Source organism: Ranitomeya imitator, chromosome 6, assembly GCF_032444005.1.
Source record: "Ranitomeya imitator isolate aRanImi1 chromosome 6, aRanImi1.pri, whole genome shotgun sequence".
Lineage (NCBI taxonomy): Eukaryota > Metazoa > Chordata > Amphibia > Anura > Dendrobatidae > Ranitomeya > Ranitomeya imitator.
In genome coordinates, this window is record NC_091287.1 from 482,295,810 (window position 1) to 482,310,472 (window position 14,663).

A 14,663-nucleotide genomic window follows, 5' to 3' on the forward strand; every position below is an offset into this window, starting at 1 on the left:
CCAGAAGGATCTAGCCACTAACTCTCTGATACCAAAGATTCCAGGATGACCAGCCAACACCGAACAATAAAGTTCAGAGATAAGTTTATTAGTCCACCTATCAGGGACGAACAGTTTCTCTGCTGGACAACGATCAGGTTTATTCGCCTGAAATTTTTGCAGCACCCGCCGCAAATCAGGGGAGATGGCAGACACAATGACTCCTTCCTTGAGGATACCCGCTGGCTCAGATAAACCCGGAGAGTCGGGCACAAAACTCCTAGACAGAGCATCCGCCTTCACATTTTTAGAGCCCGGAAGGTACGAAATCACAAAGTCGAAGCGGGCAAAAAATAACGACCAACGGGCCTGTCTAGGATTCAAGCGCTTGGCAGACTCGAGATAAGTCAAGTTCTTATGATCAGTCAATACCACCACGCGATGCTTAGCTCCTTCAAGCCAATGACGCCACTCCTCGAATGCCCACTTCATGGCCAGCAACTCTCGATTGCCCACATCATAATTACGCTCAGCGGGCGAAAACTTCCTGGAAAAGAAAGCACATGGTTTCATCACTGAGCAATCAGAACCTCTCTGTGACAAAACCGCCCCTGCTCCAATCTCAGAAGCATCAACCTCGACCTGGAACGGAAGAGAAACATCTGGCTGACACAACACAGGGGCAGAACAAAAACGACGCTTCAACTCCTGAAAAGCTTCCACAGCAGCAGAAGACCAATTAACCAAATCAGCACCCTTCTTGGTCAAATCGGTCAATGGTTTGGCAATGCTAGAAAAATTACAGATGAAGCGACGATAAAAATTAGCAAAGCCCAGGAACTTTTGCAGACTTTTCAGAGATGTCGGCTGAATCCAATCCTGGATGGCTTGGACCTTAACTGGATCCATCTCGATAGTAGAAGGGGTAAAGATGAACCCCAAAAATGAAACTTTCTGCACACCGAAGAGACACTTTGATCCCTTCACAAACAAAGAGTTAGCACGCAGGACCTGAAAAACCATTCTGACCTGCTTCACATGAGACTCCCAATCATCTGAGAAGATCAAAATGTCATCCAAGTAAACAATCAGGAATTTATCCAGATACTCACGGAAGATGTCATGCATAAAAGACTGAAACACAGATGGAGCATTGGCAAGTCCGAACGGCATCACTAGATACTCAAAATGACCCTCGGGCGTATTGAATGCAGTTTTCCATTCATCTCCTTGCCTGATTCTCACCAGATTATACGCACCACGAAGATCTATCTTAGTGAACCAACTAGCCCCCTTAATCCGAGCAAACAAGTCAGATAACAATGGCAAGGGATACTGAAATTTAACAGTGATCTTATTAAGAAGGCGGTAATCAATACACGGTCTCAGCGAACCATCCTTCTTGGCTACAAAGAAGAACCCTGCTCCCAGTGGTGATGACGATGGGCGAATATGTCCCTTCTCCAGGGATTCCTTCACATAACTGCGCATAGCGGCGTGTTCGGGCACGGATAAATTAAATAATCGACCTTTAGGGAATATACTACCAGGAATCAAATTGATAGCACAATCACAATCCCTATGCGGAGGTAGAGCATCGGACTTGGGCTCTTCAAATACATCCTGATAATCAGACAAGAACTCTGGGACCTCAGAAGGGGTGGATGACGAAATCGACAAAAATGGAACATCACCATGTACCCCCTGACAACCCCAGCTGGATACCGACATGGAATTCCAATCCAATACTGGATTATGGGTTTGTAGCCATGGCAACCCCAACACGACCACATCATGCAGATTATGCAACACCAGAAAGCGAATAACTTCCTGATGTGCAGGAGCCATGCACATGGTCAGCTGGGCCCAGTATTGAGGTTTATTCTTGGCCAAAGGTGTAGCATCAATTCCTCTCAATGGAATAGGACACCGCAAAGGCTCCAAGAAAAACCCACAACGTTTAGCATAATCCAAATCCATCAGATTCAGGGCAGCGCCCGAATCCACAAACGCCATGACAGAAAACGACGACAAAGAGCATATCAAGGTAATGGACAGAAGGAATTTGGACTGTACAGTACCAATGACGGCAGACCTAGCGGACCGCTTAGTGCGCTTAGGACAATCAGAAATAGCATGAGTGGAATCACCACAGTAGAAACACAGACCATTCAGACGTCTGTATTCCTGCCGTTCAACTCTAGTCATAGTCCTATCGCACTGCATAGGCTCAGGTTTAACCTCAGGCAGTACCGCCAAATGGTGCACAGATTTACGCTCGCGCAAGCGTCGACCGATCTGAATGGCCAAAGACAAAGACTCATTCAAACCAGCAGGCATAGGAAATCCCACCATGACATCCTTAAGAGCCTCAGAGAGACCCTTTCTGAACAAAGCTGCCAGCGCAGATTCATTCCACTGAGTGAGTACTGACCATTTCCTAAATTTCTGACAATATACTTCTATATCATCCTGACCCTGGCACAAAGCCAGCAAATTTTTCTCAGCCTGATCCACTGAATTAGGCTCATCGTACAGCAATCCGAGCGCCAGGAAAAACGCATCGACACTACTCAATGCAGGGTCTCCTGGCGCAAGAGAAAATGCCCAGTCTTGAGGGTCGCCGCGCAAAAAAGAAATAATAATCAAAACCTGTTGAATAGGATTACCAGAAGAATGAGGTTTCAAGGCCAGAAATAGCTTACAATTATTTTTGAAACTTAGAAACTTAGTTCTATCTCCAAAAAACAATCAGGAATAGGAATTCTTGGTTCTAACATAGATTTCTGATCAATAGTATCTTGAATTTTTTGTACATTTATAACGAGATTATCCATTGAAGAGCACAGACCCTGAATATCCATGTCCACACCTGTGTCCAGAATCACCCAAATGTCTAGGGTAAAAAAAAAAAAGTAAACACAGAGCAGAAAAAAAAAAAAAAAAATGATGTCAGAACTTTTTCTTTCCCTCTATTGAGAATCATTAGTTTGGCTCCTTGTACTGTTATGTTTGCTAATGACAGGTGTTATGAAGGCAATCCAGAAACACAGTGTGCTTAGCGATCAGAACGCACACAGTGATCTGACAAATACCCAAAAATACAAGAACGAGCTCTGAGACGTGGAAACTCTGTAGACTGCACACCTGATCCTATCCTAAACACAACTAAAAGCGGCTGTGGATTGCGCCTAACAACTACCTAGGCAACTCGGCACAGCCTAAGAAACTAGCTAGCCTGAAGATAGAAAAATAGGCCTGACTTGCCCCAGAGAAATTCCCCAAAGGAAAAGGCAGCCCCCCACATATAATGACTGTGAGTAAGAAGAAAAGACAAAACGTAGGGATGAAATAGATTCAGCAAAGTGGGGCCCGATATTCTAGGACAGAGCGAGGACAGTAAAGCGAACTTTGCAGTCTACAAAAAACCCTAAAGCAAAACCACGCAAAGGGGGCAAAAAAAAACCACCGTGCCGAACTAACGGCACGGCGGTACACCCTTTGCGTCTCAGAGCTTCCAGCAAAACAAAAGACAAGCTGGACAGAAAAAAAGCAACAAAAAAACAAAAAGCACTTAGCTATACAGAGCAACAGGTCACAGGAACAATCAGGAGAAGCTCAGATCCAACACTGAAACATTGACAAGGAGCAAGGATAGCAGCATCAGGCGGAGTTAAGTAATGAAGCAGTTAACGAGCTCACCAGAACACCTGAGGGAGGAAGCTCAGAAGCTGCAGTACCACTTGTGACCACAGGAGTGAATTCAGCCACAGAATTCACAACAGTGTAGGGCGATAGACGGAGATGAGAGAGGAGATATAAGGCGGTACAGAGCTGCGTAGAGCTTTGTGAGTGAGAGAGATGAGTTTATACTGGACCCTGTTGCGAATGGGTAGCCAGTGTAATGACTGGCACAAGATGGAGGCATCGGTAAAGCGGTTGGACAGAAATATGACCCTGGCTGCCACATTCAAGATGGATTGGAGAGGAGAAAGTTTGGAAAGAGGGAGACCGATTAGAAGAGAGTTGCAGTAGTCCAGACGAGAATGAATAAGAGCAACAGTAAGAGTCTTAGCAGTTTCAAAGGTGAGAAAAGGTTGGATTCTGGAGATGTTTTTAAGATGCAGGTGACAGGAGCGAGTCAGTGATCAGATATAGGGAGTAAAGGAAAGTTCGGTGTCGAATATGACCTCAAGACAGCGGGCATGCTGTTTGGGAGTTATAGTTGAACCCTCCAGGGTAATTTCTATGTTGGGTAGAGTGAGTTTAGTAGAAGGGAGAAACACAAGTAGTTCAGTTTTGGAGAGATTTAGTTTCAGATAGAGGGAGGACATGATGTTAGAGACAGCAGACAGACAATCCTTGGTATTTTGAATTAGGGTAGGGGTGATGTCGGGGGAAGAAGTGTATAATTGGGTGTCGTCAGCATAGAGATGTGTTATGACCTGGTGGTCAGGACAATAATGGACCTGGTGGTTAAGAGCACACGGAATGACCTGATAGTTACTGATAATAAAGGACGAGCTCTGGGACGTGGGAACTCTGCTGACCGCAATCCCTAATCCTATTAAACACACTAGAAATAGCCGTGGATTGCGCCTAACGCTCCCTATGCAACTCGGCACAGCCTAAGGAACTAGCTAGCCCTGAAGATAGAAAAATAAAGCCTACCTTGCCTCAGAGAAATTCCCCAAAGGAAAAGGCAGCCCCCCACATATAATGACTGTGAGTAAAGATGAAAATACAAACACAGAGATTAAATAGATTTAGCAAAGTGAGGCCCGACTAACTGAACAGACCGAGGATAGGAAAGGTTACTTTGCGGTCAGCACAAAAACCTACAAAAAGACCACGCAGAGGGCGCAAAAAGACCCTCCGCACCGACTCACGGTGTGGAGGCGCTCCCTCTGCGTCCCAGAGCTTCCAGCAAGCAAGACAACAATAAAATAGTAAGCTGGACAGAAAAATAGTAAACCAAAGAAATACAAGCTGGAACTTAGCTTCTGCTGGGAAGACAGGTCACAAGAACGATCCAGGAGTGAACTAGACCAATACTGGAACATTGACAGGTGGCCTGGAGCAAAGATCTAAGTGGAGTTAAATAGAGCAGCCAGCTAACGAATTAACCTCGTCACCTGAGGAAGGAAACTCAGAAACACCCACCAGAGGAAGTCCATGGACAGAACCAGCCGAAGTACCATTCATGACCACAGGAGGGAGCCCGACAACAGAATTCACAACAGTGCCCCCCCCTTGAGGAGGGGTCACCGAACCCTCACCAGAGCCCCCAGGCCGACCAGGATGAGCCAAATGAAAGGCACGAACCAGATCGGCAGCATGAACATCAGAGGCAAAAACCCAGGAATTATCTTCCTGACCATAACCCTTCCACTTGACCAGGTACTGGAGTTTCCGTCTCGAAACACGAGAATCCAAAATCTTCTCCACCACATACTCCAACTCCCCCTCAACCAACACCGGGGCAGGAGGATCAACGGATGGAACCACAGGCGCCACGTATCTCCGCAATAACGACCTATGGAACACATTATGGATGGCAAAAGAAGCAGGAAGGGCCAAACGAAATGACACAGGATTGATAACCTCAGAAATCTTATACGGACCAATGATACGAGGCTTAAACTTAGGAGAGGAAACCTTCATAGGAACATAACGAGATGACAAGCAAACCAAATCCCCAACACAAAGTCGGGGACCCACACAGCGCCTGCGGTTAGCGAAACGTTGAGCCTTCTCCTGGGACAATGTCAAATTGTCCACCATATGAGTCCAAATCTGCTGCAACCTATCCACTACAGTATCCACACCAGGACAGTCCGAAGACTCAACCTGCCCTGAAGAGAAACGAGGATGGAAACCAGAATTGCAGAAAAACGGTGAAACCAAAGTAGCCGAGCTGGCCCGATTATTAAGGGCGAACTCAGCCAAAGGCAAAGAGGACACCCAATCATCCTGATCAGCAGAAACAAAGCATCTCAGATATGTTTCCAAAGTTTGATTAGTTCGTTCGGTTTGGCCATTTATCTGAGGATGGAAAGCCGAGGAAAAAGACAAATCAATGCCCATCCTAGCACAAAAGGATCGCCAAAACCTCGAAACAAACTGGGAACCTCTGTCAGAAACGATGTTCTCCGGGATACCATGTAAACGAACCACATGCTGGAAAAATAATGGCACCAAATCAGAGGAGGAAGGCAATTTAGACAAAGGTACCAAATGGACCATCTTAGAAAAGCGATCACAAACCAACCAAATGACCGACATCTTTTGAGAGACGGGAAGATCCGAAATAAAATCCATAGAAATATGCGTCCAGGGCCTCTTCGGGACCAGCAAGGGCAAAAGCAACCCACTGGCACGAGAACAGCAGGGCTTAGCCCGAGTACAAGTCCCACAGGACTGCACAAAAGAACGCACATCCCGTGACAAAGACGGCCACCAGAAGGATCTAGCCACCAAATCTCTGGTACCAAAGATTCCAGGATGCCCAGCCAACACTGAACAATGAATGTCAGAGATAACTCTACTAGTCCATCTATCAGGGACAAACAGTTTCTCCGCTGGGCAACGGTCAGGTCTATCAGCCTGAAATTTTTGCAGCACCCGCCGCAAATCAGGGGAGATGACAGACAAAATTACCCCCTCTTTGAGAATACCCGCCGGCTCAGGAACACCCGGAGAGTCAGGCACAAAACTCCTTGACAGGGCATCAGCCTTCACATTCTTAAAGCCCGGAAGGTACGAAACCACAAAATCAAAACGGGAGAAAAATAATGACCATCGAGCCTGTCTCGGATTCAACCGTTTAGCAGACTCAAGATAAGTCAAATTCTTGTGATCTGTCAAGACCACCACGCGATGCTTGGCTCCTTCCAGCCAATGACGCCACTCCTCGAATGCCCACTTCATGGCCAACAACTCACGATTACCAACATCATAGTTACGCTCAGCAGGCGAAAACTTTCTAGAAAAGAAAGCACATGGCTTCATCACCGAGCCATCAGAACTTCTTTGCGACAAAACAGCCCCTGCTCCAATCTCAGAAGCATCAACCTCAACCTGAAACGGGAGCGAAACATCTGGCTGGCACAACACAGGGGCAGAAGAAAAACGACGCTTCAACTCCTGAAAAGCCTCTACAGCTGCAGAAGACCAATTGACCACATCAGCACCCTTCTTGGTCAAATCAGTCAACGGTTTAGCAACAGTAGAAAAATTAGCGATGAAGCGCCGATAAAAATTAGCAAGGCCCAGGAACTTTTGCAGGCTCTTTACAGATGTCGGCTGAGTCCAATCGTAAATGGCCTGGACTTTAACAGGTTCCATCTCGATAGTAGAAGGGGAAAAAATGAAACCCCAAAAATGAAACCTTCTGAACTCCAAAGAGACACTTTGACCCCTTCACAAACAAGGAATTCGCACGAAGGACCTGGAACACCATTCTGACCTGCTTCACATGAAACTCCCAATCATCCGAAAAGACCAAAATATCATCCAAATACACAATCAGGAATTTATCCAGGTACTCTCGGAAGATGTCATGCATAAAGGACTGAAACACAGATGGAGCATTAGAAAGCCCGAATGGCATAACCAGGTACTCAAAATGGCCCTCGGGCGTATTAAATGCTGTTTTCCATTCATTGCCTTGTTTAATACGCACAAGATTATACGCCCCTCGAAGATCTATCTTGGTGAACCAACTAGCCCCTTTAATACGAGCAAACAAATCAGACAGCAACGGCAAAGGATACTGAAATTTGACTGTAATTTTATTAAGAAGGCGGTAATCAATACAAGGTCTCAATGAACCATCCTTCTTGGCCACAAAAAATAACCCTGCTCCTAACGGTGATGCGAATATGGCCTTTCTCCAAGGACTCCTTTATATAACTCCGCATAGTGGCGTGCTCTGGCACAGATAAATTGAACAATCGGCCCTTAGGAAATTTACTACCAGGAATCAAATTAATTGCACAATCGCAATCCCTATGAGGAGGTAGGGCACTGGCTTTGGGCTCATCAAATACATCCCGATAATCCGACAAAAACTCTGGAACTTCAGAAGGAGTGGAAGACGAAATAGACAAAAATGGAACATCACCATGTACCCCCTGGCAACCCCAGCTGGACACAGACGTAGATTTCCAGTCCAATACTGGATTATGAACCTGTAGCCATGGCAACCCCAAAACGACCACATCATGCAGATTATGCAACACCAGAAAGCGGATATCCTCCTGATGTGCAGGAGCCATGCACATGGTCAATTGGGTCCAGTACTGAGGCTTATTCTTGGCCAAAGGCGTAGCATCAATTCCTCTCAATGGAATAGGACACTGCAAGGGCTCCAAGAAAAAACCACAGCGCCTAGCATACTCCAAGTCCATCAAATTCAGGGCAGCGCCTGAATCCACAAATGCCATAACAGAATAGGATGACAGAGAGCAAATCAGAGTAACGGACAAAAGAAATTTAGACTGTACCGTACCAATGGTGGCAGACCTAGCGAACCGCTTAGTGCGCTTAGGACAATCGGAGATAGCATGAGTGGAATCACCACAGTAAAAACATAGCCCATTCCGATATCTGTGTTCATGCCGTTCAGCTCTGGTCAAAGTCCTATCACATTGCATAGGCTCAGGCCCATGCTCAGATAGTACCGCCAAATGGTGCACAGCTTTACGCTCACGCAAGCGTCGATCGATCTGAATAGCCAAGGACATAGACTCATTCAGACCAGCAGGCATGGGAAACCCCACCATGACATCCTTAAGGGCTTCAGAGAGACCCTTTCTGAAGATTGCTGCCAGGGCACATTCATTCCACTGAGTGAGCACAGACCACTTTCTAAACTTCTGACAATATATCTCCGCTTCATCCTGACCCTGACACAGAGCCAGCAAGATTTTCTCTGCCTGATCCACTGAATTAGGTTCGTCATAAAGCAATCCAAGCGCCAGGAAAAACGCATCAACATCACGCAATGCCGGATCTCCTGGCGCAAGGGAAAATGCCCAGTCTTGAGGGTCACCACGTAACAAAGAAATAATGATCCTTACTTGTTGAACAGGGTCACCTGAAGAGCGAGGTTTCAAGGCAAGAAACAATTTACAATTATTTTTGAAATTCAAGAACTTAGATCTATCACCAAAAAACAAATCAGGAATTGGAATCCTAGGCTCTGACATCGGATTCTGAACCACAAAATCTTGAATGTTTTGTACCCTTGTAGTGAGATTATCCATCCAAGAGGACAGACCTTGAATGTCCATGTTTACACCAGTGTCCTGAACCACCCAGAGGTAAAGGGGAAAAGAGAAACAAAACACACTGCAAAGAAAAAAAAATGGTCTCAGAACTTCTCTTATCCCTCTATTGAGATGCATTAGTACTTTGGGCAACCTGTACTGTTATGACCTGGTGGTCAGGACAATAATGACCTGGTGGTTAACAGCACACGGAATGACCTGATAGTTACTGATAATAAAGGACGAGCTCTGGGACGTGGGAACTCTGCTGACCGCAATCCCTAATCCTATCAAACACACTAGAAATAGCCGTGGATTGCGCCTAATGCTCCCTATGCAACTCGGCACAGCCTAAGGAACTAGCTAGCCCTGAAGATAGAAAAATAAAGCCTACCTTGCCTCAGAGAAATTCCCCAAAGGAAAAGGCAGCCCCCCACATATAATGACTGTGAGTAAAGATGAAAATACAAACACAGAGATTAAATAGATTTAGCAAAGTGAGGCCCGACTAACTGAACAGACCGAGGATAGGAAAGGTTACTTTGCGGTCAGCACAAAAACCTACAAAAAGACCACGCAGAGGGCGCAAAAAGACCCTCCGCACCGACTCACGGTGCGGAGGCGCTCCCTCTGCGTCCCAGAGCTTCCAGCAAGCAAGACAACAATAAAATAGCAAGCTGGACAGAAAAATAGTAAACCAAAGAAATACAAGCTGGAACTTAGCTTCTGCTGGGAAGACAGGTCACAAGAACGATCCAGGAGTGAACTAGACCAATACTGGAACACTGACAGGTGGCCTGGAGCAAAGATCTAAGTGGAGTTAAATAGAGCAGTCAGCTAACGAATTAACCTCGTCACCTGAGGAAGGAAACTCAGAAACACCCACCAGAGGAAGTCCATGGACAGAACCAGCCGAAGTACCATTCATGACCACAGGAGGGAGCCCGACAACAGAATTCACAACAGAGATGGTACTGGAACCCAAATCTGCTGATTGTTTGTCCAATAGGGGCAGTGTATAGAGAGAAGAGGAGGGGGCCCAGGACTGAGCCCTGCAGAACCCCGATAGTAAGGGGACGAGGAGAGGAAGAGGAGCCGGCAAAAGATACAGTGAAGGAGTGGTCAGAGAGGTAGGAGGAGAACCAGGAGTGGGCTTTGTCCTTGAGGACTATGGAGCGGAGCATGGTGAGAAGGAGCTGGTGATCCACAGTATCAAATGCGGCAGATAGATCCAGGAGAATCAGCAGAGAGCAATGACCTTTGGATTTAGCTGTTATTAAGTCATTAGAGACTTTAGTGAGGGCAGTTTCAGTGGAGTGTAAAGAGCGGAAACCAGATTGTAAGAGGTCAAAAAGAGAGTTATCCGAGAGATAGCGGATTAGACGGGAGTGGACCAAGCGTTCCAGGAGTTTAGAGATGAAGGAAAGGTTAGAGACAGGTCTGTAGTTAGCTGTGCAGTTCTGGTCCAGGGATGGCTTTTTAAGTAAAGGGGTAATGATGGCATGTTTAAATGAGGAGGGAAAGATGCTTGAGGAAAGAGAGAGGTTAAATATTTTAGTCAGGTGAGTGGTGACCACTGGTGACAGAGACTGCAGGAGAGGTGAAGGAATGGGGTCACTATTGCAGGTTGAAGGCTGGGCAGAAGCGAGGAGCTTGGAAACTTCTTCTTCTGAAACAGGATCAAAGATGTCTAATGAGCTTGAGGTGCGGCAGGGAAGGGGATCCAGGCACTGAGGAGATTGGGCTGAGATATCCTGATGGATGTGGTTGATTTTTTTCTAGGAAATAAGTGGCCAGATCCTCACCACTGAGATTGGAGATGGGGGCCTGTACTTTAGGTTTCAGGAGGGAGTTTAAGGTTTCAAAAAGTCATTTTGGGTTGTTGGAGAGTGAGGTGATGAGGGTGGTGAAGTAGGATTGTTTGGCCAGAGAAAGGGCAGAGTTATAGGTTTTGAGCAGGAACTTATAGTGGATGAAGTCTTCTGCTAAGAGAGATTTTCTCCACTGCCGCTCTGCACACCTTGAGCAACGCTGAAGAAAGCGTTTTTGCATAGTGTGCCAGGGCTGCCATTGTCTGTGTTGGGTCTTTCTGCGTGTAGAAGGTGCTGCTTCATCCAGGGCATTCTTCAGTGTAATATTGAAGTGTGACAATGCTAAGTCTGGACAGGAGAGTGAGGCGATGGGGCTAAAGATGTGTGGAGGTTGTCCATAAGCTGCTGGGTATTAATGGTGCGTGTATTCCGATAAGTGTGGTAAGTGGGGGTGTCCCGGGTGAGGAGACAATTGTTGACAGAGAAGGAAAGAAGGTTGTGGTCCGAGAGCGGGAGAGTGGAATTAGTAAAGTCGTGCAGCGATCCGGGATGGGAGAAAACCAGGTCCAGAGTATTCCCATCCTCATGCGTAGGAGAATTAGTAAACTGTGAGAGGTTGAATGAAGAAGTTAGAGAGAGAAGATGAGAGGCAGATTGGGAGAGGGGATCATTGATGGGGATGTTAAAGTCTCCCATGATGAGGGTGGGGATGTCACAGGATAGAAAGTGAGTAAGCCAGGTGGCAAAGTGGTCTAGAAACAGGCGGGAGGAGCCTGGAGGGCGATAAACAACCGCCACCTGCAAGTGGAAGGGCTTATAGAGTCTGACGGCGTGGACTTCAAAGGAAGGAAATGTAAGTGAGGGAATCGGGGGGATGACCTGGAAAGCACATTGTGATGAAAGGAGTAAACCAACACCTCCACCCAGTCTGTTCTCAGGTCTGGTGGTATGTGAAAATTTCAGCCCACCAAACGAGAGAGCGGCAGCGGCGGTGGTGTCTGAGTGCTGGATCCATGTTTCTGTAATAGCCAGAAGGTTAAGGGAATTAGAGAGGAAAAGATCGTGAATGTAAGTTAGTTTGTTACACACAGACCGTGCATTCCAGAGAGCACATTGGAAAGCAGTAGGAGAAGGCATACACTGAATATTAATAAGATTACCAGGGTTTCTATATGTAGCTGGAGGAGAGTAATGTATGCTGGTGGAGGGAGGTCCAGGGTTTGGGGAGATGTCACCTGCAACTAGTAGAAGGAGAAAAAACAGAAAGAGCAGGTGGTGGGATGATTTGTATGAACGTTTTGAGTGCTGCATGGCGGTAGTGGCTGGTTTGGAGTGGGTAAGAAATGTCAGTAGAGCCTCAGAGTTATACACAGGTAGCGCCATCCCAGTTGCTGGCATCCAGGAAAAAGCGTACCGCCTCCAAACCATCATTATGGCCAATGCAGGTATACAGGGATTGTATTTCCGCAGTAACAAGACACATGTTATCCTCCAACTGTATCCCATTGATCCGACGAAGGACATCCGACGTGTCCCTGGCATAGGAGGGGAGCGACTCAACCAATGGCTTTAAATAGTAATCCACAAATTTTCATATAGGGTCACTCAAACCTCCCATGCCAGAGACTATCGGAAGACCTGGTGGGTCAATGGGATTTTTGTGGATCTTCAGAATGAAGTAAAGCGTTGGAACCTTAGGGGACTTGGTGAGCAAACCATCCAACACATGTTTGGGAATAATGCCCCTATCATGAGCACCAACCAAGATGCCCTCTAATTTATGAAAACATTTTTTTACTGGATTATGATCCAGTTTTTTATATGTCTCTTTATCTCTGAGATGTTTACATGCTTCCCTCTCATAGAGGGCACTAGGCCAAACAACCACATTTCCCCCCTTGTCTGCTGGATTTATTACTATGTCCTTATAACTCCTGAGTTGTTCAAGAGCTAATCTTTGGTTGGCTGTTAAATTGTCATATTTACGTTTGGTAGATATTTTCTGAAAATCTTGAACAACCACCTTGGTAAAAATCTCCACTGCTGGACATAGAGACAAGGGGGGAAAATGTGATTGACTTGGATCGGCAATCATGTGGAAAAGTGCTTACCGTGCCAGACGTCTGTTCGTCTAAGAGATCCTCCAGTGCCATCAATGCCTCCCTTTCTATGTCATCACTAGTTAACTCTTGGCCACCCTTCTCAAATAACTTCTTGAGGATCAATTTCCTTGAGAAAAGGTGTAGGTCCTAGGTGGCTGTAAAAAGATCAAATTTATTAGTGGGGGAGAAAGTTAAGCCCCTTTGCAACACGTCCAATTGATCACCAGAGAAGACATGATGGGAAGGATTAATTACCTCTAAGCCTTTTTTGTCTTTTTTATTTTGTTGATTATTCTGAGGGTTTTTACGCTTCCCAACATTTCTCTCTCGATTGAAACCAGAGTTATGCAGATTATAAAACCTTGGCTGTGTCTTATTTGATTCCTCACTGGATGCAATTGAAACTGTGGAGGCAGATCTGGCACGGGAGGATCCCCTTGACCGGTTCCCCCTCCTATTCCATCTATAAATCGTGTTGGACTGTTGGTCACTCGTATCTCGTTGGAATTTCCTAGATTTCTTTTCACAAATACCTTTCTCCCATTCAACAAATTCATTCTCCAACTCTGCATTAAATTGAGCCAGGGTTTCACTAGGTAAACCTTGCTTTAATTTGATTTGAAGCTCTTCAATATTTCTATCCAAGATCTCCAAATTCATCTGATTATTCTGAGCCAGAAGGTCCATAAAACCTCTAGAGCACCCTGTAGCCAACTCCTCCCATTTTTGTCTGAAGGTGACATCGTCTACCTCAAAGGAGAGGAACACCTGTATCCTAAGTCCCCTCGGTATAAGACCTTTTTCCAAATACTTATTCAAGAATGCCCGATTCCACCAAATTCTTAGGCGCTTATTGAGATGATCTTTAAGTTGTCTGAAAATTTCTTGTTTGCCTCTATCACTGCCCATCAGGGATCCACCAGGATCATCACAAAACACATCATTTAACTGTGTCAGCCACGTTTGTTCACTGGATTTATAGTCCATGTTGAGATTAACTCGGTTGCTGTAAGATATACAGAAATAAGCATACATAGAAATAAACGTCAGTTATTTGAATACATACGGCGACTCAATTACCAATTAATTGCACCGGAGAAACAAGAGTCAAAACTGGCCAAAAAAGTAACAAAAAAATCACATTTATTGAAAATTCATATAATCAATTTTCACCTAAAAGCATACATATCATATATAGTGAATAACAAATTGTAAGAGATACATTGTGACTATATCCATGGATGCAACCAATGATCCAGGTTCACAGGGTGGGACAATAATAAATCTAGTATCATAACAAAGTATTTATTACCTAAACATGGATGCTAGTGAGTCCGATGCATAGCAATTGAAACAAATGTACAATTGCACAACCTATGCTGGTAAGATCGCCATACATCATGAGTGTACAGACCGCAACATGTAAGATTAAGTAAGAAGGAAAGAAGGCTAATTACCCATGTATCTCAAAATGTCCCGTCTGGATCCTGGTCACGTAC